We start from the raw sequence: 23,378 nt of genomic DNA, 5'->3' as shown, positions 1-23,378 counted from the left end.
TAAATCTCTTTAGCAATGGATAAGCCTGTTGTATTTTCCGCAGGGAAATATGAGATACGTAATTGCACAGCACCAAAACATTATTAAAGTCAATAAACCATTCAGGAAATTTCGAAAATGAACTTTGCAAAAGAAGATGTATTTATTTTTAGAGCAAGGCAAAAGCAAAACAAAAATGGATAGGGAAATTAGCAGTTGTGATATGTTTGAGGGAAAATATCTAAAAAAAACGTAGAACATTGAGGTTGTAAAAGTACATTTAGTTTATATGCATGCCGAGAAGGGGTTTGCAAAATTCAGTAATTATGTGAAATGTAAATATGATATTTAGTGTTATATGTTAGCATGAAAGGCATTCACATGTCCATTTTGCATGTCAGGGTGCTTTTCGTACTAATAAAATGAGTGCCAAAACACATGCACTGTGAACAACAGATGTTTGTGTTCTGGTCATTCATGTTGCTCGTGTGTTTTTCATGTCATGGTGTAATATCTGGAATTTAACAAGCGAGACACAAAGGGCCGACTGCCATCCTAATGGGATGGAGACCGCCTGACATGTAGTTAGCGGCTCCACCCGCTTATTACGATACAACCGCCATGAAGGTGGTCGGAAACATGCCTTTTTCAGTTGCAACTTGTGCCCAGAATAGGGCCACTGGATTAAAGCAAGCCTGGCTGAAGACTGCTGAAATGCCAGAAACCGGTCCTAGGAAGCTTGTTTCCGGTCCAGGGAAGGCATGGCTTGGCAGTTCGGGCTGGACTGTTCCCAGGAGGCACAGGGTCAGACTGATTTGCATATGGCCATGTCTGAACTGGGGTCGTAGAGTGGGCTAAAGAACGATGATGGATTAAACCCAGATCTTTTGACTGGGTGTGTTTGATTGGTTCAGATGCTCCGTCCATCACCACCCCCTTTTGTACCGCTTTGTTCGCCATAAATTCGCAGGGTATGCTCAGACGTGAGTCCCTTGCTCACTTTGCCACTGGATTCAAGCAAGCCTGGCTGAAGACGGCTGAAATGCCAGAAACCGGTCCTAGGAAGCTTGTTTCCGGTCCAGGGAAGGCATGGCTTGGCAGTTCGGGCTGGACTGTTCCCAGGAGGCACAACGTCAGACTGATTTGCATATGGCCATGTCTGAACTGGGGTGGCAGAGTGGGCTAAAGAACGGTGATGGATTAAACCCAGATGTTTTGACTGGGTGTGAGTGTTTGATTGGTTCAGATGCTCCGTCCATCACCACCCCCTTTTGTACCGCTTTGTTCGCCATAAATTCGCAGGGTATGCTCAGACGTGAGTCCCTTGCTCACTTTGCCACTGGATTCAAGCAAGCCTGGCTGAAGACGGCTGAAATGCCAGAAACCGGTCCTAGGAAGCTTGTTTCCGGTCCAGGGAAGGCATGGCTTGGCAGTTCGGGCTGGACTGTTCCCAGGAGGCACAACGTCAGACTGATTTGCATATGGCCATGTCTGAACTGGGGTGGCAGAGTGGGCTAAAGAACGGTGATGGATTAAACCCAGATGTTTTGACTGGGTGTGAGTGTTTGATTGGTTCAGATGCTCCGTCCATCACCACCCCCTTTTGTACCGCTTTGTTCGCCATAAATTCGCAGGGTATGCTCAGACGTGAGTCCCTTGCTCACTTTGCCACTGGATTCAAGCAAGCCTGGCTGAAGACGGCTGAAATGCCAGAAACCGGTCCTAGGAAGCTTGTTTCCGGTCCAGGGAAGGCATGGCTTGGCAGTTCGGGCTGGACTGTTCCCAGGAGGCACAACGTCAGACTGATTTGCATATGGCCATGTCTGAACTGGGGTGGCAGAGTGGGCTAAAGAACGGTGATGGATTAAACCCAGATGTTTTGACTGGGTGTGAGTGTTTGATTGGTTCAGATGCTCCGTCCATCACCACCCCCTTTTGTACCTCAGAATAGGGCCGCAGCACAAGCCAAATTTTAAAAAGGCATATTTTTAAACATCCATGCACTGTGTGCCAGGCACCATGTGGTGCCTATCACACCATGCATGGATGTTTGGGGAGGAACCACATGTGCCCCACCGGCCCCATAGTGGAGGCCCACGGGGGACGGCGACCCTGCTAGGGGCCCTCAAAGTCCAATTTGGTCTGCCATTACAAGGCAGAGGGAAAAAGGACATTGTAATCTCTACGGCGGTGCCTCGCTGACACCGCATCCATTGTAGGGATTACGGTCGGACCGATCCTCCAATTGGCACCTTGATCCTGTCAGCAGCTCCGGTCTGTCCCTCCAGCCGCTGCACTCTGACTGACCGCATCATTAAGTGGCGTTTGGGTCACAAGTTCCTAGAATTACTCTGATTAGACCAGTGTAATTACAATTTTGTCCAGGCCTAATTACCAGAAGGCACTCTTGCACCATAAATGGAAGCAATACAAAGTTACCAAAAAACTGTTCTGCCTCATGGAGACCAGGAGGGCAGAAGCAGTGTCACTAATTTTTCAGCCTGGTGGCCTCAAATGCTTCTAAACTTTCTAACACTCCTTAGGGCATCTCTAGCCTCAGTTCTAATGTGGAGATAGGTCACTCTTCTTCTATTTCCTGCTGAAGACAAGAATTCCAATTTGTTCAAATGCTAGATCACTACTAATGCTCCCAGACATAAGTGGAAGCGTTGTGGTTATGGTGACAGTTCAACAGTGGTAGGTACATTAAATTAGTCACACTAGCCAGGGCCCCAGTGCAATTTGAGATGACAACAGTGCTGATTTTGATTGAAAAATGCCTTGCTTCAGACTTTTATCTTCTGAGGCCACAAGAGCCGGTCGGTATCAATCTACAGAGCAAGTCTAGACCACAGTCCTCAGTCCTCCTCTAGCCAGATACAGCAACAGGTTCCTTCATTTCTATTCTTTTTCAGTCTAGTTGAGAATTTTATGGTGGAAAAGGGGGCTAAATATCCATTTTGAAATGATTTCACTGGGGTGGTGGTCTACAGTCAATTGCAGGCCACCATCCTTATGAAGGTAGACAATTGGGGGGAATAGCTATTTGCAACCTGCCTGTTGAATAGTAATTGGGCAGGTTCTTCTGCGACCACATTCAATTTCTTGCTTTCCGAACCAACCTAGTAGTACATAGATCAATTCAGAAAATAAGTTACTGGTAGCAAAAAGCTGGTGGGCAGTTTTCACCGTTTTAATGTGACCATTATAATAGTACATTTCGCCAAGTATCCATTATTGCTGGATCATGGAATTCCCCTTATGTTTTGGACAGGATCCATAATAAAGCATCAGTCTTTCCCTTCACATCTAATATAAAAAGAATATCTGCACCACATAACTAAATGAGGTAGTATAATATAGGGCAGTGATACACAAAATAAAGCCCACGAGCCGCATGCAGCCCCCCTGACCTTTACATGTGCCCCCCTGGTTAACAGCAGCACTGGGCTGCTGTTTAATCGACTCAGCACTGAGATGTTAAAAAACAAGCAAGCCTCTATTTAAAGGTTAATTGAAGTTAAAGAAAGGAAGGGACTAGGTTATCCTGCACCACTTAACTTTAGGAAGACCTTAATGTTTAAAGACATCTTGCAGCAAAAGTGTAAAAATATGATAATGTCTTTTCAAAATTCGAAAAGTATATACCATTAACACGCAAATCTGTTTCACCTTAGTACACCAGGATATAACTGTGCATTGAGAAGTATTTTTTTTAAAGCAATATATGAATTTATAATCATTCATTCTTCCTTCATCCTGACAACAATTGCAATAGTGAACTAAGAGGCAAATCAGTTATGTGCATTCTTTGGGTGGTCTGAGTAGATATTATAAATGAACAACATTATAGTTTATTAAATCAGATACAGGAAAAGGTTTTGTATAGTGCACATTCTGAAGTCATGCATACCAATGTCCTTTTATACATGATAATGAAGAAATAGGAGGGAATGTGAAATAAAACAATGCCTTGGATCACACAATTTGGTAAAATGAGGAAGCCAGGATTAAACCCAGGGTTTCTGGTTTCACAGTGTGCAGTTCGGCCACTAGATGTATATGCTTCGATTCCCCTGCAGCCACCACTTCCACCTCCCAGAATCTCCCACAACCACCACCCTGCTGGCATCAACATGGCCCTCGGTCACATCACAGACCATACTGTTTGGCCCCTTGGAACATTTTAGTGAGTGCCGATGATATAGAGAGTCCATTCTCCAACATGGCAGTGCCCAACACCAAGGAAAGAGTACTGAAGGACTATATGGGTTCTTTAAAAATCAAACTTCCAGTCAATGTTGACATCAAATACCAGTTTCGGAAAAAATACATCTCAAATTATTACTGTTTACAGATAATAAGCAATTGCTATGTAAAGATAACCCCCCTCCTCTGTATTGTTTACATTGATCATTAGAGACCAGCATATGAGAAAAGTGCATCACTGCATATGGTATAAATAGCTTTCCAGGACTCCCAATGAAGGAGGTTAGGTAATTAGTATAAAAACAAATACTTGGTACAATTTGGCAAACCATTACTGTGCATTAAGAACCAGTGGAGAAGTGTGGCTCACTGGTTAGAGGAGGCAGACCTGGAAGCAGAGGTCAGCCCGGGACCAGGGTTCAATTCCCGGCTCGGCGGGGTCTTGAGTCCTAAAATGTCCATGGACTCGACAATTCTCGCTCCGGTGCCTACTCGATTCACGAGTTCACACTCTGCAACTCTGGGCAATAGCTTGCTTAATCTCCACAATGGCCCCTCGCGGCGGGATGCCTGGCTTTCACCTTGCAGATACCCTGCTGGGGTTATCTCACAGGGGTTCCCTAAGCAAGCGCTTCGAAACCGCTTGGTGATTTGCGCTATATAAATTCCTGTACATTTACATTTACATTGTGTAGCAGAATTATTTAACTGTGTGCTACTGGGTTGTAACTTATCAGGGTTGCATTTATTGCAAGATGTACTTCCTGAATTGATTAGAGTCTGACATGAAATGAGTGGGTTTCAAATAAAATAAAAACAAGTGTTTTTGTTGATTATCATGTTTAACAAGTGTCATACCTAGGAGCTAACCATTGCTGTGCATATTGTCGAAGTGAATTATGAGATATAAGTTCAAGAATGTCAATATGCCGCTCTTCTTAGCCAAACATATTTTTTCCTAACAACCATGCACATCTGATCTTGCTACTTCTATGTGGATTAAAGTATTCTGTGAGATGGTAGAACTATTTAACCAGAAAGAAGGATGCGGTAGATAATATGAACATTATTCAACAGATTGTGGTATGTCATAGATCACAATCATTTGGTTTATTCTCCTGCATGTACAACTCTCGCTTATTACACAATTGATCAGCTCTTGTTTTACTCATCGAGAGAAATTTCATCTTCAAACAGGGATCAGCCCTGCCAAACAATGTTATGCTTTAATTTCAGCACCACATAACCGATTTAGGTGTAATAACAAGTAATACAACAGATGAGGTTATTGTATGTCATCAGGGTGTAATTTTGAAGGGGACATGTTGTTATTTTTAATATCCAAGTTTCTTATGAGAGATATATGTGTATGTTTGTATGTATATATATAAATATATATATATATATATATGTATATATATTACCTACTGACGGTCGCCAGTAAGTTCTTATAGTTACGTTGTAGTTTCATAGGGAAGCGTTTTTTCATTTGCCAATAACTGTGGTAACTTTGGCGTCGTTTGTTGGATCATTGCAAAATTTTGAAAACTTGTTTAACACTCAATTCGGCTGTTCTATTGAAAGTTTCGGGGTGATCCATCAAGCGGGGACATGTTAAAGGGGGTTCCCAAAAAGCATTTGCCCCATGTTAATTTCCTCAGAAAACTTTAGACACGGCTGCATCCTGACATGCTGAATGGAATTACATCAAATTTGGCAGAAAGGTAGCTGTTGGTCCAGAAAACGACTTTTCTGTAAATTGGTGTAAATCCATTCAGTAGTTGTGGAGTAATTTAAAGAAACTTCAAATTGTATAGATAGGGACGCGGAGGATCCGCGACCCATTCCAATCTCGTGCTGAGTTCTGATTGGCTGCCAACACTTCAACAGAAAAGGAAAAATCTTTTCTTTTTCGTAAAACCTTCACCCACCGGGGTTTCCCCTTGGTGGCATGCTTCATCATAGGGTCCATCCCTGCCCTCTATGGACAGGGGTGTGCTATGACCTTCGAATACGTGGGAGCACTAACTTTGTAAAATACAGGGGCTCCTTTTACACCTAAGCGCTTATGGTGAATCAGAAGGGAGTGGGTTTATTATGCAAAAGTAGAACGTTAAGTTAAAAACACCAGTTTTAGTGGGTCCATAAAAACTATTTTTATTTCTTACCCCTAGAAAGGTATGCTAAAATCTGGAGATGCCTTAATAAAGGTTTGACTACAGGCATCCCTCCTTTAAACTCCTTGATGGACTCAAGAGGCCCAATTGTAGTGTAGTTCCTATATTCCCAATAGGCTCTGTGCATTGGAATAATATAAACAGCAGTTTAGACATAGGACTGAGGTCATCTAGGTCTCTACTGACTATATTAGACTTAATTAGGTTTGCCAGCTAGCTCAGAGGTCACTAGAAACTTTCTCGAGTAAACAAGGAGGTGTTAACTTCCCTGAATAGACAAGAAGGGAGTAGCTTCTGACAACCGCATAAACATCACAACTTTGCTCCCTCAGAATAAAGAGTATATCTCTAGAGTCGTGTGAAAACAATAGACAGCTATTTCACTCAGTCAATCGTGCATGCTTAATTTCACCAGAGTGCAGAGAAATAGAGAGACGGGCGTTTTCAATAAAAGTTGTTATTTATTGAGCAGTCTTCTTTCTCATGCAAGAGAAATGAATTGCCACAGTTGCAATACTTATCATGAAGTAAAGTGCGTACAGTAAAAGTAGTATTATGAAATAATACTGTAAAAGCATTGATATGGTTTCTTAGCCATATGATACTTAAAACGGATAAAATATATACATACATAAAAACATTGACTAACGTACTCAACTGGTGCTTCTAATATACGCCTACCCCGGTGTACCTGACCTAAGCCTAAGACGTGGGAAGGAGTAAGTAAGTTGCAGTTTAAGTTAAGTTGTTTTTTTGCCAAGAATCTGAATCAAGAATTCTCTTAAGGATTTAATCAGCTCCGTACCTTGGTAATGAAGGAGGTCTTGTATCTCGTGTCTCAGGACTCGATCTCCCAGAAACCCGCAAGGGTGACTGGAAACACCGGAGCTGGATTTCTCGGCAGGAGAAAAGACAGCATCTCTCTCAGTGCGTCAAATGGGAGGGTCGGCTTCCTTCGGCTCTCGCATCAGCTGGGCGTCGGGCAAGTAGACAGCCGCTCTGCTCCAAACCACCGTGTGTTTGCTTAAGGCAACGTTGGTATATTTATACCTGAAAGGTGCTGAGTTTGACGTAAGGTTGGACATTAGACGTCACTAAGAACTAACAGTTCTTTCTGGACTCCAGGAGTTCTTGTGCAAATCAAAACAAAAGCAGGGGGAATTCCCGGGGTGCTGGAGGCTTGGTTTGTTTAAAGAACACGTTGTACTCTCTAGGAGTCTAAGGGGGTAGCCTTGCCGTATTTGGACTGCATTGGCTATGGCTAAATATGGACATGATTCTTATGCCTTTATAAGGGTATGTTTTGTAATAACCACATAAGTGCATGAATCGGGGATATCTAATCAGGGTCCTAGATGGATTCACAACACAATAATGGCAGTATTTTAAGTCATTTTTGATTTAACATGGACCAATTAGGTGCTGTATGTTTATGGTTTTTTTTTATATTGTGTTTATAATAACACTTGGAGTGGGAACATCATTTTCTCCTTTCTAGGTCCTGATGGAACGCCTTGGGGATAGGCATAAAACTTGTTGACCACCAAGGGAAACATTAGGTAATTAAAACTTTGAGTCTTTCCACGTGTCCCCATGTTTCCAAAGGGAAACCCAGGTGGGTGAGGGTTTTATGAAAAAGAAAATATTTTTCCTTTTCTGTTGTTTCTCTGCAAGGTAATACTATTTGTATCCCTTACTCCTCCTTCCTATAGAGGGTACCTCTTTTGATAATTTTATTGAACCGTGGAGGAAAGGTCCCTTGCCTTTCTACCTCTACTCTCCCCTTTGTGGTTTTGATGCCAACACTTCAAACCAGGAAGTGTTCAAAGCCATCTTGGGACACAGCTTGGACCAAGTCCCAGTAAAGACATTAAAAAAGAAAAAGATGCAGGAAAAAAATACTCTAACCCCCTAGGCCTCTTGGAGGGGTCTCACAGGGAAAAAGTATTAAAAAAAAGTTTCTGCTGTATCCATGGATCCGCCCGAAAATGAAAAAAAAAAAAACAAAGCACGGGCTCCAGCGCTTCCTTAATAATCAGCCCCCGGGTGGGCCATGTCCTGGGGACATTTGCATAAAAAAGGAGGGGCGATGAATGGGTACCCCCTCCTGGGGCTTGTAAATGCCAGGGAAACCACCACCTCCCCGGTGCTTCTTTAGAAATGAATGCAGGGTATGCCCATACAGCCTAACCTGCTGTCCCTGGGACCACCACCTCCACTGGGAGTATTTATTTTTACATGATTCAAGAGAGGAGGGGGCATACTGCCCCCCTCCTGGAGCCATAGATGGCTCGGAGGACCACCACCACCCCAGGGCTGGCTTCTGCGTCCCCGGGACATAGCTGTTTTCTATGGCTTGGCAGAAGGTTTACTGCTTCCGCCAAGCCATAGCAAACACTTAGCTTCTAGCAAGTGAGAGTATAAAAAAGGCTTTCTCTTGCCAGAAGCGGAGCAGAATTGCTCTCACAGAGAGGGAGCGGCATGTTCAGCAGCTCCCTCTCTGTGAAAGCAATGCCTTCTCCCGCAGGAGGCGAGGAGCCGGCAGGGATCGCGTTGGCCTGAGGCTCCCGGCGCGGATCCCAACAGGTGACAGTGGGTGCTCTAGATGGGATGAGGGCACCCACAAATGAGGCCAGGCCCTATGGATGGGGTACCAGAGGCCGAAATTGGAGGGAGGCAGTGCACCGCCCTCCCCTTATTGTTTAAAAAAAAGAAAATGTCCCCAGGGGACAAACATCAGAGTGGAGAAGGGGCCGTGCAGCCCGCTCTCCATTCAAAAAAGGCCTGGCCCCAGTGGGTGGGGTCTCCGGGGCCCAAATCACACAGGGAAGGTGGGCCATGTGGCCGCCTCCCTTAATGAATAAAAAAAATCAAACCAGACGGCAAGTCACCGGAGGCCCCACCCTCTTTCACCACCACTCTGCAAACACACCTCCTAGAGCACTGATGGTTAGAGGATGAAGTCCTCTTGACTCTAGAGAGTCCTTGGGGACCAACTAGCCCTCCTGTTACCTCAAGTACATCCCACACAGCAGGATTGCTGAGAGGTTGCCGGAGGCCATGCCCCCTTTCTCCACCACTCTACAAACATGCCTACTGGTGCAGTACTAGTTGGGGGATGAAGTCCCCTTGGCTCCTGAGGCTCCAATGTTACCTCCAGTAAGTCACACAAAGTGGGATTGCTGAGGGGTTGTCATAGGCCACGCCCCCTTTCTCCACCACTCTGCAAATGCACCTCCTGGCACACAGCTGGTTGGGGGAGGAAGTCCTCTTGGCTGCTGAGGGTCCTTGGGGGCCAACTACCACTCATGTCACCTCCAGTATGTCCCACAAAGAGGGCTGCTGAGAGGTCTTCGGAGGCCATGCCCTCTTTCTAGACAACTCTGCAAATGCACCTCCTGGTGCACTACTGGTTGGGGGATGATGTCCTCCTGTTTGCTGAGGGATCTTGGGGGCCAAGAAGCCCTCCTGTTACCTCCAGTAAGTCCCTTACAACAGGATTCCTGAGAGCTGGTTGGAGGCCTACCCCCTTTCTCCATCACTCTACAAACACGAATACTAGTTAAAAAACCTGAGAAATTCACATAAAAAAACAACAGTTACAAGGACACTATAGTAAGGAATTCGAATTTAAAAAAAGCTAGAAATTCACTGCAAAAAACAAAGGTTACAGGGATGTTATAGTTAGGCTCAGATTTCACTCGTACAAAACCAGTGAAATTCAGCAATTATAGGTACCTACTATAACTTATGCCCCCGGAATGCACTGCTTATGACCTCACATATTACATCACTCATGACATGGTCAGTGACATCCCTGATGACATCTGAAATGACATCAGTGATTACATCATCCACAGAACCACTCACACACCCACTCACACCCCTATACAACCTCACTTATGCCCACTCCCACACAATCACTCACATACCCCTTCACAGACCCATGCCAGTATTCACCCACCCACTCACACCTACATAGAGGCACTCACACACAGACTCACTCACTCATACAGCCACTCACACAACCATTTACTCACCCATACAGCCACTTATACAACCAGTCACTCAAATGTATAGCCACTCACCCAGCCACACACTTACCCATTCAGCTACTCACACACCTACTTATTTAACTTGTGGAATTTTAGTTTGTGTACTGAACATCATCTACGCCATCTTGCCGACTCACGTATGAACATACACGACAGCCATTTTAGGTACCATGGTCTCCCTGTTCACGATCGCCCGTCAGCACACTTCCCTGAACCTTGCAAGCCTTCCCCGCGCACCCTGGCTGCCCCCGCACTCACATGCACAAGTCATGAACCCTCCCCTCCCATGACTCTGTCTCAGGGAATCACACCCCGCGCCTGACCAACACCTCCTTTCCGTCCATGAATACCCCTCCTTTGATGACCCCTTCCTCTGAGCCCGACTGCCTGTACGAACCGCTGGTCATCCCTTAGCCCGAGGATACAGTTTATTGCCCACTACTGTATGCACTCGCCTTTCTTGAAAGAAGCCACTATTGATCATGACCTCCCCACCCCCTGAGATTCGATCAGGCGCACACATTCCAAAGGAATCGGCAGAACACTCAGCTGCGTGATAGCCCCCTCCCAATCATATGAGGGGAAAGGGCCTCTACTGTTGTCATGTGTTGGAATGGGCCGGAACTGGGGGGGTGACGGGGATGTCGTTCTTATACTTCACAATGTCTTTGTTGTAATAAAGAGTGTCCACATGTCTTGAACCAGTGTATAAAAGACCAGGTCTCAGAGAGGTTGAGAGAGCACCTCGAGACGATACCTTGTTGTCCGATCTGATGTGTTCTACTCCGTCGGAATAAAACTTGTTTCCTGTCTTCCTGTCTCCAGCGCCTGCCTCTTTATTGGATAACTTCGTATGGTATTAGAGGCGTCTAACGCCGGGCAAATTTAACTTAGGAAACATCAACAGAATAGCCTGACCATTTTGAATTGATCTTTATCAATTGGCGTCCCAAACGCGGTGCCCATCAGCGACACGTGGATCCAGTGGGAGAGGTCCCGACGACAGAGTGAACGACTGCAACGATCGGGAGAGCTCCTGTCCGATAGACCCTCGTCTGACAGCCGATCATCTGAACTTCACTGATTCCGAGCAGACCTCTCCCGAGTGATCTACGGTCCTGACTGGGAACCACCAGGAGTGCCGCGATAGCAACAGAGAATAGAGGACGATCGGGCGCTGGAAGCGGAAGATGAGAAACGGTCCGTGCGGTCCGGGTAAGGTCGTGACACACGACAAATTGCGAAATTGATTGATTGATTGTTTGAAAATACTAGTATTACTCGTCTTATTGTTTCTGAGAGATTCTCTATTTGCAAACAAGCACAGAGTCGCCATACTCTGTTTAGTCTTTGCAGATAGTGAAGGATAGGTAACGCGGACTTTTGTCCCCCATTGTAATCTGCCGTGCCTATTTTTCTCCCCATTGATTGATTGTTTGAATCGGGCATTGAATTGCTCGAAGTTGGTTCTCTTAAGGATCTTCTCTGCCTACAAACGGGGAAGAATAGGAATATTCTCTCTCCCTTTGCAGATAGTGAAGGGTAGGCAACGCAAGCCTTTAACCCGTCGTGCCTATTTCATTCCTCATTGATTGATTGTTTATCCAAACATTGACTGTTTGGAATTGGTTCCTTCTGGAGGTATTCTCTGTTTGCAAACAGCGTAGAATAGAATATTCTGTCCAGTTTTTGCAAGTAGTGAAAAGATAGGTAGTGCAGGCTTTTGCCCCCTATTGTAACCCGTCATGCCTATCTTCTCCCCATTGGTTAGTAGTTGGGTCAACCCGGACCGCTTATTAGAGATGAACCATCCAGCTCCACTGGAAGGCACCCCTAATAAGGACATGTTTACTAAGCAAGTCGCTATAGCTTATAGTAAGTTATGGCATAAATATACAAAAAAGGATCCTGAAAGTCAGTGGCCACTGATAGGTTCTTTTGATGAAAACAAAATAAAAACACTAGAAGCAGCTGTAAAAATAAATAAGGCAACGCCCACTATGCTCGATAGTATTGGCATGTGGCGCAAAGAAGCAGAACAGCGAAGGAAAAGAGAAGAAGCAAAAATAGTGAAAGAGTTACGAAAAGCAGCCCATCTGGCCGCAAAAGAACTAGATGAAGAAATAAGAAGAAAAGAGGAAGGTAAACAAACACAAGAATCAGGACTGGCAGGCCAATGCCCTGTCAGGACCCCCCCTACGCTCTACCCGGAGATGCCCTCCAAACAGCGGGCAAATGACGAGTTACTGCTCGGTCCTCCAATTATCTACATGCCCCCTCCTTATGCTCCCTGCCAGCCTCTAGCACAACACTCACCAGCTCAAAGTGCAGGCGTGGGTGACCCTAGCGCTAGTGCCCCGGCTCTTGCGGCCTTCGCACCAGCCGCATTGGTAACAACAGCAGATGAACATGAGACTAGCAGGCAGCTAACAGCCAGGCCAAATAGGTTGAGCAAAGATGAGCGGGATGGAATCGACCAGATAGCAAAGACCCTGGTAGAACGGAAGGAGAGCGAAGAATATACGATGAATATGCACAATTCACATGCCGGTAGTCACAGACGGCATTTCATTTTACGGTTCAGCTACCACACCCTGAACGCCTATGAGGATAGGTACCAGAATAAGGGTCCTGCTAAACTGACGGCTCTATATAGAAGGGTCGATGTTGGAGATGGGACTGGGAGCGATGTGACGGACCTCTTCATGCAAACGCTTGAGGTTTTCCGCCACCTCGCGGAACAGAAACCAGAGGTCAAGATCAAAGTCCCTGAGACGATTGAACCCCCATTAGAAGCAGCCAACACTATGATGCCTATCAGAGAAGCCGCCCCCTACTGGGTTCCCCCAAGAGGTCAGGGAACAAACGATGATATCAACCACGCAGATGCAAAAGGGAGGGTTGTGTAGAACTGGGTTTACCAACCATGGGATCGGCAAGATATTTTAACTTTTAGGCAAACCCTGCCCGATTTAAGAAAGAACCCTACAGCATTTTATACCGAACTAGGCACAGCCTTGGGCTCAACCATAATGACTCTATCGGACATCGATTTGTTTTTCGGGTTGTGTCTGCCGGCCGATGTGTGGAAGCAAATCCGGAAAGCCGACCACACAGACCTGTTCGGACACACCTGGAAACAACTCGATGAACTAGATAGGCAGCGAGAGCCCGGAAAGAAACCTGTAAAAGACATACTGGAACTCCCCGACAAAATAGTGCAGAAGCTAAAGACGTTGATCCCAGAGAAGAAGGTAGACTGGTCGGTAGTCACGGCTTGCCGTCAGAAACCCCAGGAAGACGTATCAGAATATTTCTCCCGATTTGAAACGGTGTTCTCTGACTACAGTGGCCAAGACATGACCACCGCAACCGGACAACACCTATTCGTGCAAAACTACGTAAAAGGGCTATCGCAAGAGGTCTCCCAAAAGTTACAGACGAGTGAGAGTAGTTGGGGAGCCTCCAAACCTGCAGCTATCCTTTAGATGGCTCAGTATTACGAACACCAAAAGAAAAAGAACGAGAGGGCGACTGAGAGAAAGAAAAAGGACTTAAAGGAACGAGTGATGATTGCTCAATTGCAGGGAGTGACTACAGGAAGGGAACGGTATAGGGGAAACTACCAGTCGAATGCCCCTAGGAATTCGCCCCCTAGAGACCGCAACCCCACACCTGGCGCTCCACGAACCGACCTCGATGAGAACCAGTGTGCATTTTGCAAAGAATTTGGACATTGGAAGTCTCAATGCCCGGCCCTTCGGGAAATGATTAAAAATAAAGAGACAAGGGACATGACAAATGGCCCAAAAACTGGAGGGCAGGGGCGAGGGCAGACCTACGACACCACCAATGATAGACCTGGCAGACCAAACACATTTGACCGACCCCGACAAAATCAGTGCCAACAGTCCGACTGCAACAATGCTCACGACTCTGCATAGGACTGCCAGGGGCAAGGGAGGGATCCAGTCGAGCTCTGTGTTGACCAGCAAGGTCCTTACGTCACTGCTAAGGTCCTGGGTACAAAGTCTCCATTCTTGGTAGACACTGGAGCGACACGTAGTGTATTATCAAAGCGACTGATTCCAAGGGCACCCTTGTCTGGCTCACACATTACATCGATAGGTTTCGATGGAACGCCCTCCACTAATCCCCTGTCTGTACCTATCTCCTTTGACCTAGGAAACAATCCCACTGACACAACATTTCTGCTCTCCTCCAACTCCCCTGACGCCATTATGGGTATTGATTTACTGAAACATTTCCGAGCTACTATTAGGTGTTCCCCGGATGGAGTCCGAGTCATCCTGTACGACAACCCGAGCATGTCCAGACCCTACCCTGCACGACATATGTACACCATAACAGATGATGACCTATCCTTGCTCGATACCCTACCCCTGTACCTATGGGCCAGAAACGACTCGGATATAGGACAAATGATGATCGATCCTGTACACATAACTGTTCGACCAAATGCAATACTCCCGAAACTCCCACAGTACCGGATATCGCCCGAAGGCGAGAAGGCATTGGTAGCGATTATTCAGTCCTTGGTAGATGCAGGAGTGGTAGAGGAAGTGGTTAGTAATGTCTGCAATAGCCCTATCCTACCCATTGTTAAGAAGCAAGGTGAGGGAGATGAGAAAGCATACCGCTTCATCATCGACCTGCGAGAAGTCAACAAAGTGGTGGTGCCACAGTACCCCGTAGTCTCAGACATCGCCACCATTCTGACTCTCATCCCGTCCACTGCCACCACCTTCACCGTTATTGATCTTAAAAATGCATTTTTCTCTATCCCCATCCATCCAGACAGCCGTTATCTCTTCGGCTTCACTTTAAAAAACCGTTCATACCGATTTTGTAGAGCTCCCCAGGGCTACACTGAAAGTCCCAGCATTTACAGCCAGGCCCTCAAAAGACAGCTGGACGCCGTCCAGCTACCAGATGGAGTGGTGTTGATCCAATATGTCGATGATATCCTTTTGGCAGCCGACACCACTCCACTTGCAATCACAGCCACTATCCAACTCTTGCACTTTCTTGCGGAGAATGGCCACAAAGTCTCCAAAAAGAAACTGCAGTTCTGCCAGCCCCAAGTGACATACCTAGGCCATCTCCTGTCCAAAGAAGGGAGGAAACATACGCCCGACCGAATCCAAACCATCCTAGACACCCCCATTCCAAAAACACAGAAGCAAGTCCGTTCATTAGTGGGCCTTACCTCTTTCTGCCGACAATGGTTACCAAATTTCAGCCTCATTATAAAACCCCTACTTTCCCTGTTGGCCAAAGATGTTCCGTTCCCACTCCCTTGGACTCCCGAATGCCAAGCATCCTTTAAGGAGTTGCGGGATGCCCTTTGCTCGGCACCCGTTCTAGGAACATCAGATTACTCCAAGCCCTACTCCCTTTTCACTCACGAAAGGGAGGGATGCGCATTGTCTGTTCTAACTCAGTCCATCGGCGCCAAACAGCGCCCTTGTGCCTACTTCTCTGCCACTCTTGATCCAGTCGCCAGAGCTCTACCTGCCTGCCTTCGAGCAGTAGCCGCTGCTGCTGTCTCTATCCGCCAGAGTGAGGGAATTGTACTTTCGAACTCTCTCACGGTATTAGTACCCCATGCAGTTGACACCCTTTTGAACCAGACTAAGACTCAACACCTGACTAGCGCACGACTAACAGGGTACGAATTGACTCTACTTGCACCCCACATCACTCTGAAGAGATGCACGACATTGAATCCTGCTACACTGTTACCCTTGCCCGAAAATGACCCCGATGTGCCCCCTATACACGACTGTGTGACCCTCACGGACGAACAGACTAGGAGTAGAATTGACCTCCGAGACATTGCTTTTACAGATCCTGATGGAGAACTATGGGTAGATGGCTCTTGTATCAAACTCCCAGACGGCACCACTTCCGCGGCCTATGCGGTGACTACAGCTCGAACAGTAGTTGAAACAGCTCGCATCACACAACGGTCCGCACAGGCGGCCAAACTAATTGCCCTCACACGAGCATGTATCATAGCAGCAGGAACCACGGCGAACATTTACACGGACAGCCAGTATGCCTTCGGGGTGGTTCATCATTTTGGGCTCCTGTGGAGGGAAAGGGGATTCCTGACATCCCACGGTACGCCCATCCTTCACGGAGATCTAGTCTCCGCCCTGATTGAAGCAGTTCTTCTCCCCAAACGATTAGCAGTGATCAAATGCCAGGCACACAAGAAGGTGATAGATTTAGTTGGACAGGGAAACGCACTAGCCGACATCACTGCCCGAACCACACCTGAGAATAGGACAACGACACGCATGTATGTGACCAGGTCACAAGCAGAAAAATAGACTGACGCTAGGGAAACAATTAGGGACATCCAGTCGGCTAGCACACCTCTCGAACTGACTGAATGGGCACGGGTGGGTCTAAGGGACGATGAAGGCTGCTGGCGGACAAAAGACACGAACAAATGGTTGCTGCCCGACTCATACTTGATCCCCATACTGACAATGGCACACTCCCCTGCACACATAGGTTCTGCCCCCATGATTGAACTCATTTCCAAAGTCTGGCACAACAACAAGATCCCCGACTCAGCCAAACGCCTGGTCCAGCAGTGCCTTATTTGCCTACAACACAACCCCGGGAAAGGAACTGTAGTACCCCGGGGAGGGTTTGAGATCCCCGACCACCCCTTTGAGGTCCTCCAGATGGATTACATCCAACTGGAGAGGTGCCAAGGCTTGAAGTACGTATTAGTCATTGTATGTGCCTTCAGCAAATGGGTGGAAGCCTATCCGACCCGTGATAACACTGCCATGACTACTGCCAAAGTACTACTGAAAGAGTTTTTCCCTCGCTACGGCCTTTGTCGAATTTTATGGAGCGACAATTGCCCCCACTTCATAGCTGAAGTTATCCAACTAATCCTGAAGGGGTTGGGGGTAAAACAGAGGTTCCATGCAGTCTTCCACCCCCAATCCACTGGCCTGGTTGAACGACACAACGCTACACTGAAACTGAAACTGTCAAAAATAGTGGCCACCACAGGACTTAAGTGGCCAGATGCCCTTCCACTGGCATTACTATCGATGCGCTCCACTCCCACTAAGCACCACTTGACCCCCTACGAAGTTGTATTTGGGCGACCAATGAACCTCTGGACTGCCCCTAAACCGACCTCCATTCACGACGTCCCCGACGTCCTGCTGTCAGATTATTTATACAAATTAACTAAAACGTTGTCTGTCATTCATCAACAGGTGCAGCAGGCCATCCCCGATGCTTCCAGGGGTCCCGGTCACGATATCCAACCGGGAGAGTACGTCCTAGTCCGAAACTTTTAACGGGCAAAGAGTCTGGAACCCCGGTGGACGGGCCCCTGGCAAGTACTGATCACCACTCGGACGGCTCTTCGAGTGGAGGGGAAGAAGCACTGGCTGCACGCACACCACTGCAAGAAGGTTTCCTCGACCCTGGCCACGACAGGCAACGTCAGCACCCAAGAAGAGCTCCTGAACAAAGACCGACCATCACTGAACTGCTATCCTGATACCGAGGCACTTGAACTTGCAAAACACTCTGATCCCACTGTGCCATCCCGAGAAGGGTATTTCCTGCGTCGAAAGGAGGGAGCTTCGGCTAAGTAGGCCACTGACTAAGTTAAAAATCTCAGAACGGTGACCCAAAGCAACCAAGGGTTACCCGGAGAGAAGCTAAACAAAGTCTGTGGTTCTGCCCACTACCGAGCACCTTGAAGATGAAGATGATGGAAGCGCCAGATAAGAAGATGATGGAAGCGCCAGATAAGAAGACGTCGGAAGCAACAGGAAATACCCACTACAGGAACCCAAAGACTGATAATTTGCACAAATCAAAGACAATCGCTTTCTTCATTGTCTTCCTCTTTTGCCTCCTCCTCATGACTTCCTTCTGGATCTTGGAAGAAAGCACACCCGCTCATCAGATGTTGCCAACCACTGTCCAGCCAACCACCATGAAAGAGCACCACCTGATCACCCTTTCACCTCAGCTCTGAGAAAGGCGTAAGGAGTTCTGGTACAATTCCTTCGTACAACTGTTGCACCAGCACAACCTTGCTGCAAATGCCACGAACTGCTGGATCTGTGGGTTGCTCCCACATGCTACCGGACACTCCATCCCCTTCATCCCTTCTCCTTTCTCAGTTCACGGCTCCTGCCTCGTCTGGTTGATCCTCATGCAGGAAAGCCACAAGGACAACGCCGCTTCCGGTCAAACAGTGTCACACTTCTACTATGGGTTCTGGCTGAACAAAACAGGAAAGACGTCTGCCCCCTTTTGTCCTGCAATTTCAGGTTCAACCTTCCTTACGAACATCCCTGCCAAAGAAAGGGTCGAAATGCAAGTGCTCCACAATCCAGCCAGACCCACCTTCTCCCACCTGCGGAAACAAACGGCTGCCACCCTGACCGTGGCCCTGTCTGTCATCAATGTGACAGGACTCGTATGTCTCGAAGGACAGGGGACGCAGCTGGTGGGTCACAGTTCTTGTCGCATCACCAAAACATTGGTCTCAGCTGACCCCCCCTCCTTTGTTGCTTCCCCGAATATGTACTTTGTTTGTGGCACCAAAGCTTACACCTGGCTCCCGAAAGGTTGGAGGGGTACGTGCTACATCGCCTTCATTCTTCCTCCCACGTATGTGGCCTCAGCCTACCACCACCGGCAAAAGCGCGCCGGAGATGTTGAACAAGCTGACTCCACCGGAGCACAGTTCCTAGATGCAGCAAAGGGACTTGTTCCTCTGTGGGGACCAATGGCAAACAGCCGCGCTATCCGACACCTAACTCAGGCAATAGAAACAACCATTAACATCACGGCTGGCATCCTCGCTAACAACACGGCTGAGCTTCAGGCAGTCCGCCTGGTGGCTCTCCAAAACCGCCTTGTTCTAGATGTGATTCTGGCCGACCGTGGAGGAGCATGCCGCATCATCGGCTCCAGCTGTTTCACCTACGTGCCAGATAACTCACCTTCAGTCTACAAAGCAATCGAACACCTCAACAGACTGTCCTCAGAGGTTCACCAGGAGCAGGAAGGATGGTCGCTTGGAGGCTGGTTCTGGGATACTTTGAAGAACTGGGGATGGAGATTGTTCACGTTTATATTGATACCAATCATGATACTGTGTGGGTGTTGCTTAGGTATTCAATGTTTACCACCTTTATGTGCACTCATTTCCAACTGTATGTGCCCTAAGACTTTGGACTTTAAAACTGAGCACATGAGTCCCCTATACGAGATAGAGGTGCGTGGTCTCATGGGGATCGATCCGAACTGACAAGCTGGCGAGACATGTTAAAGGGAGGACTGTGGAATTTTAGTTCGTGTACTGAACATCATCTACGCCATCTTGCCGACTCACGTATGAACATACACGACAGCCATTTTAGGTACCATGGTCTCCCTGTTCACGATCGCCCGTCAGCACACTTCCCTGAACCTTGCAAGCCTTCCCCGCGCACCCTGGCTGCCCCCGCACTCACATGCACAAGTCATGAAACCTCCCCTCCCATGGCTCTGTCCCAGGGAATCACACCCCGCGCCTGACCAACACCTCCTTTCCGTCCATGAATACCCCTCCTTTGATGACCCCTTCCTCTGAGCCCGACTGCCTGTACGAACCGCTGGTCATCCCTTAGCCCGAGGATACAGTTTATTGCCCACTACTGTATGCACTCGCCTTTCTTGAAAGAAGCCACTATTGATCATGACCTCCCCACCCCCTGAGATTCGATCAGGCGCACACATTCCAAAGGAATCGGCAGAACACTCAGCTGCGTGATAGCCCCCTCCCAATCATATGAGGGGAAAGGGCCTCTACTGTTGTCATGTGTTGGAATGGGCCGGAACTGGGGGGGTGCCGGGGATGTCGTTCTTATACTTCACAATGTCTTTGTTGTAATAAAGAGCGTCCACATGTCTTGAACCAGTGTATAAAAGACCAGGTCTCAGAGAGGTTGAGAGAGCACCTCGAGACGATACCTTGTTGTCCGATCTGATGTGTTCTACTCCATCGGAATAAAACTTGTTTCCTGTCTTCCTGTCTCCAGCGCCTGCCTCTTTATTGGATAACTTCGTATGGTATTAGAGGCGTCTAACGCCGGGCAAATTTAACTTAGGAAACATCAACAGAATAGCCTGACCATTTTGAATTGATCTTTATCAAACTAGTCACCCATACAGCCTCTTAACACAGCTACTTACTCACCCATACAAGCATTCACACAACCACTTACATACCAATTCACACATCCATACAAGCACTCACTCATCCGCTCACTAACCCATACAGCCATTCACACAGACTCTTGCTCTCTAATTCACCTACTCAAACAGCCACTCCTTTGCCCATACAGCCACTTACACACCAAATCACTCACTTATACAGCCATTCATTCAAGCACTCACTCACCCCTACAGTCACTACACACTCACCAACTCATAAAGCCACTCACAAAGCATCTCACTCACCCACACAGCTACTCACACACCCACTCATTCACCCACACGTTTTTGTTGCCCATCAGACTCTGTGCCCCTTACCACTGCTAACCAATGCTAAAGTGCATGTGCTCTCTCCTTTAAACATGATAAAATTGGCTTACACCCAATTGGCACATTTAAATTACTTATAAGTCCCCAGTAAAGTGTTACTACAGGTAAACAGGGCCTGTAAATTGAATGCTACTAGTGGGTCTGCAGCACTGATTGTGCCCACCTATGTAGCCTTTTAAACATGCCTCAGACCTGTCAGTGCAGCTTGTGGGTTCAGTTTAAACTGCCGTTTCGACCTTTCAAAATATACCTTTTGCCAGGCATAAACCTTCCTTTTTGATACATACAAGTTACCCCTAGGGTGGGCCCTAAACAGCCCATAAGGCAGGGTGCAATGCATTTAAAAAGGTGGGCATTTACTTTTAACTTTTACATGTCCTGTTACTGAAACAAAATCTCACATTCATTTTTTACTACTGCAAGGAACTCCCATAAAATAAAATTCGCTTAACTTATTACATTTAATAAGTTATAACTTTAAATTGGGAGCAATGTAGAATTTGGTGTTTAAAGAATTATAATTAAAGCTCTCCTTAATAGTAAAGTTGGATTTTAAGTCACAATTCTGAAAATGCCCCTTTCAAACAGTTGGAATTTTCTTATCATACCCATTTGCTGCCTGGTTCGCATGACTCAGGGTATGCTCAGACGTGAGTCCCTTGCTCACTTGGCCACTGGATTCAAGATAGCCTGGCTGATGAGGATTATGAATCCGAAACCGGTCCCAGGATGCTTGTTTCCGGTCCATGGAAGACATGGCTTGGCAGTTCGGGCTGGACTGTTCCCATGAGGCACAGGGTCAGACTGATTTGCATATAGCCATGTCTGAAATGGGGTGGCTGAGTGGGCTAAAGAATGGTGATGGATTAAACCCAGATCAGTTGACTGGGGGTGAGTGTTTGATTTGCTCAAACGCTCCGTCCATCATCCCCTTTTGTATCGCTTTGTTCGCCCTAAGTGTGGCAGGGTATGCTCAGACGTGAGTCCCTTGCTCACTTGGCCACTGGATTCAAGATAGCCTGGCTGATGAGGATTATGAATCCGAAACCGGTCCCAGGATGCTTGTTTCCGGTCCATGGAAGACATGGCTTGGCAGTTCGGGCTGGACTGTTCCCATGAGGCACAGAGTCAGACTGATTTGCATATAGCCATGTCTGAAATGGGGTGGCTGAGTGGGCTAAAGAATGGTGATGGATTAAACCCAGATCAGTTGACTGGGGGTGAGTGTTTGATTTGCTCAAACGCTCCGTCCATCATCCCCTTTTGTATCGCTTGGTTCACATGACTAGCTGGCAGTTGGTCTTTGTATATTGCTCCCATGCAGTGAGACAAAGCAGCATATCTGCTGGCAGGCTGTGCCATCTCTGACTTGATGGGGGGAGAAACTGTTACTTACTACACTTGCACATCACAAAAGCTCTGATTGAGCACACTAACAAAGGGTTTGACACCAGTCTGTTTTGTCCCCAGACAAACTGGGGCCAGGGCAGAGAGGTAGGACATTCCAAACACCTCTAGGGATGGAAGCCACATGAATGGTCTCCTATTTCAAAGTGGGCACCAGTTCCAACTCTTGAGTGCACCTGTGAACCTTTAGAAGACTCAGAGGGACTGTTGTGTACTCTGCAAGAAGGACTGCTACTCTACTGCCCTGCTACCCTGCTGCCAGAGTAAAAGGACTGGGCCTGCTTCTTGATCCCAGGACCTTGAGAGTGACTCCAAGGGCTAGTGGCTAGCTTCCTGATCAGAGCCTATGGGGTGGAAAACGCTCAAACCATCTTGAATCCAGCACCTGGACTCTACTTGCTGTGAGTCTTACCCCCCAAGTGGTGCAACCCCAGTCCTGGACCCTTGGAAGTGGGCCTGAAGGTGTCCTGCCATCCCAGCTATGGTCCTGTGAGGAGAACCAATGCAGCATGACGCATCTCCTCACAGTCGCTTCAGAACCATCGCAGCGTTATGCATCCCCGATGCCAGACTTCATCGCACCCTGCAGTCTCCTCGGATCCACTACTGCATGATGCAGCAGCCTCGCAGGTCTTCACTTTGCAAACTCCTCATCAACGGTATCCTCAACGATGAAGCAGGACTCTGCATAGCAGCCCTGCAGTTTCTTCGGAACTGCTAGTGTATGATGCATCTTCTAAACAGGCATCACATCCCTAGTTCCTTGTTGACAGTATCCTTGACAGTGATGTTGGACTCCACATTCTAGCCTTACAACTCCTCTGAACTGCCACTGCGCAATGCATCTTTGACACAGACTCTTGCAATGCTCTGCAACCTTGATATATGGTACTTTGTTAAGCAGTCAGATGTGTGAGCCTGAGTGCTTCATTTCATTAAC

This window comes from Lissotriton helveticus, chromosome 11, assembly GCF_964261635.1.
Source record: "Lissotriton helveticus chromosome 11, aLisHel1.1, whole genome shotgun sequence".
Taxonomy (NCBI): Eukaryota; Metazoa; Chordata; class Amphibia; order Caudata; family Salamandridae; genus Lissotriton; species Lissotriton helveticus.
Note: the sequence above shows the minus strand (reverse complement) of the source record.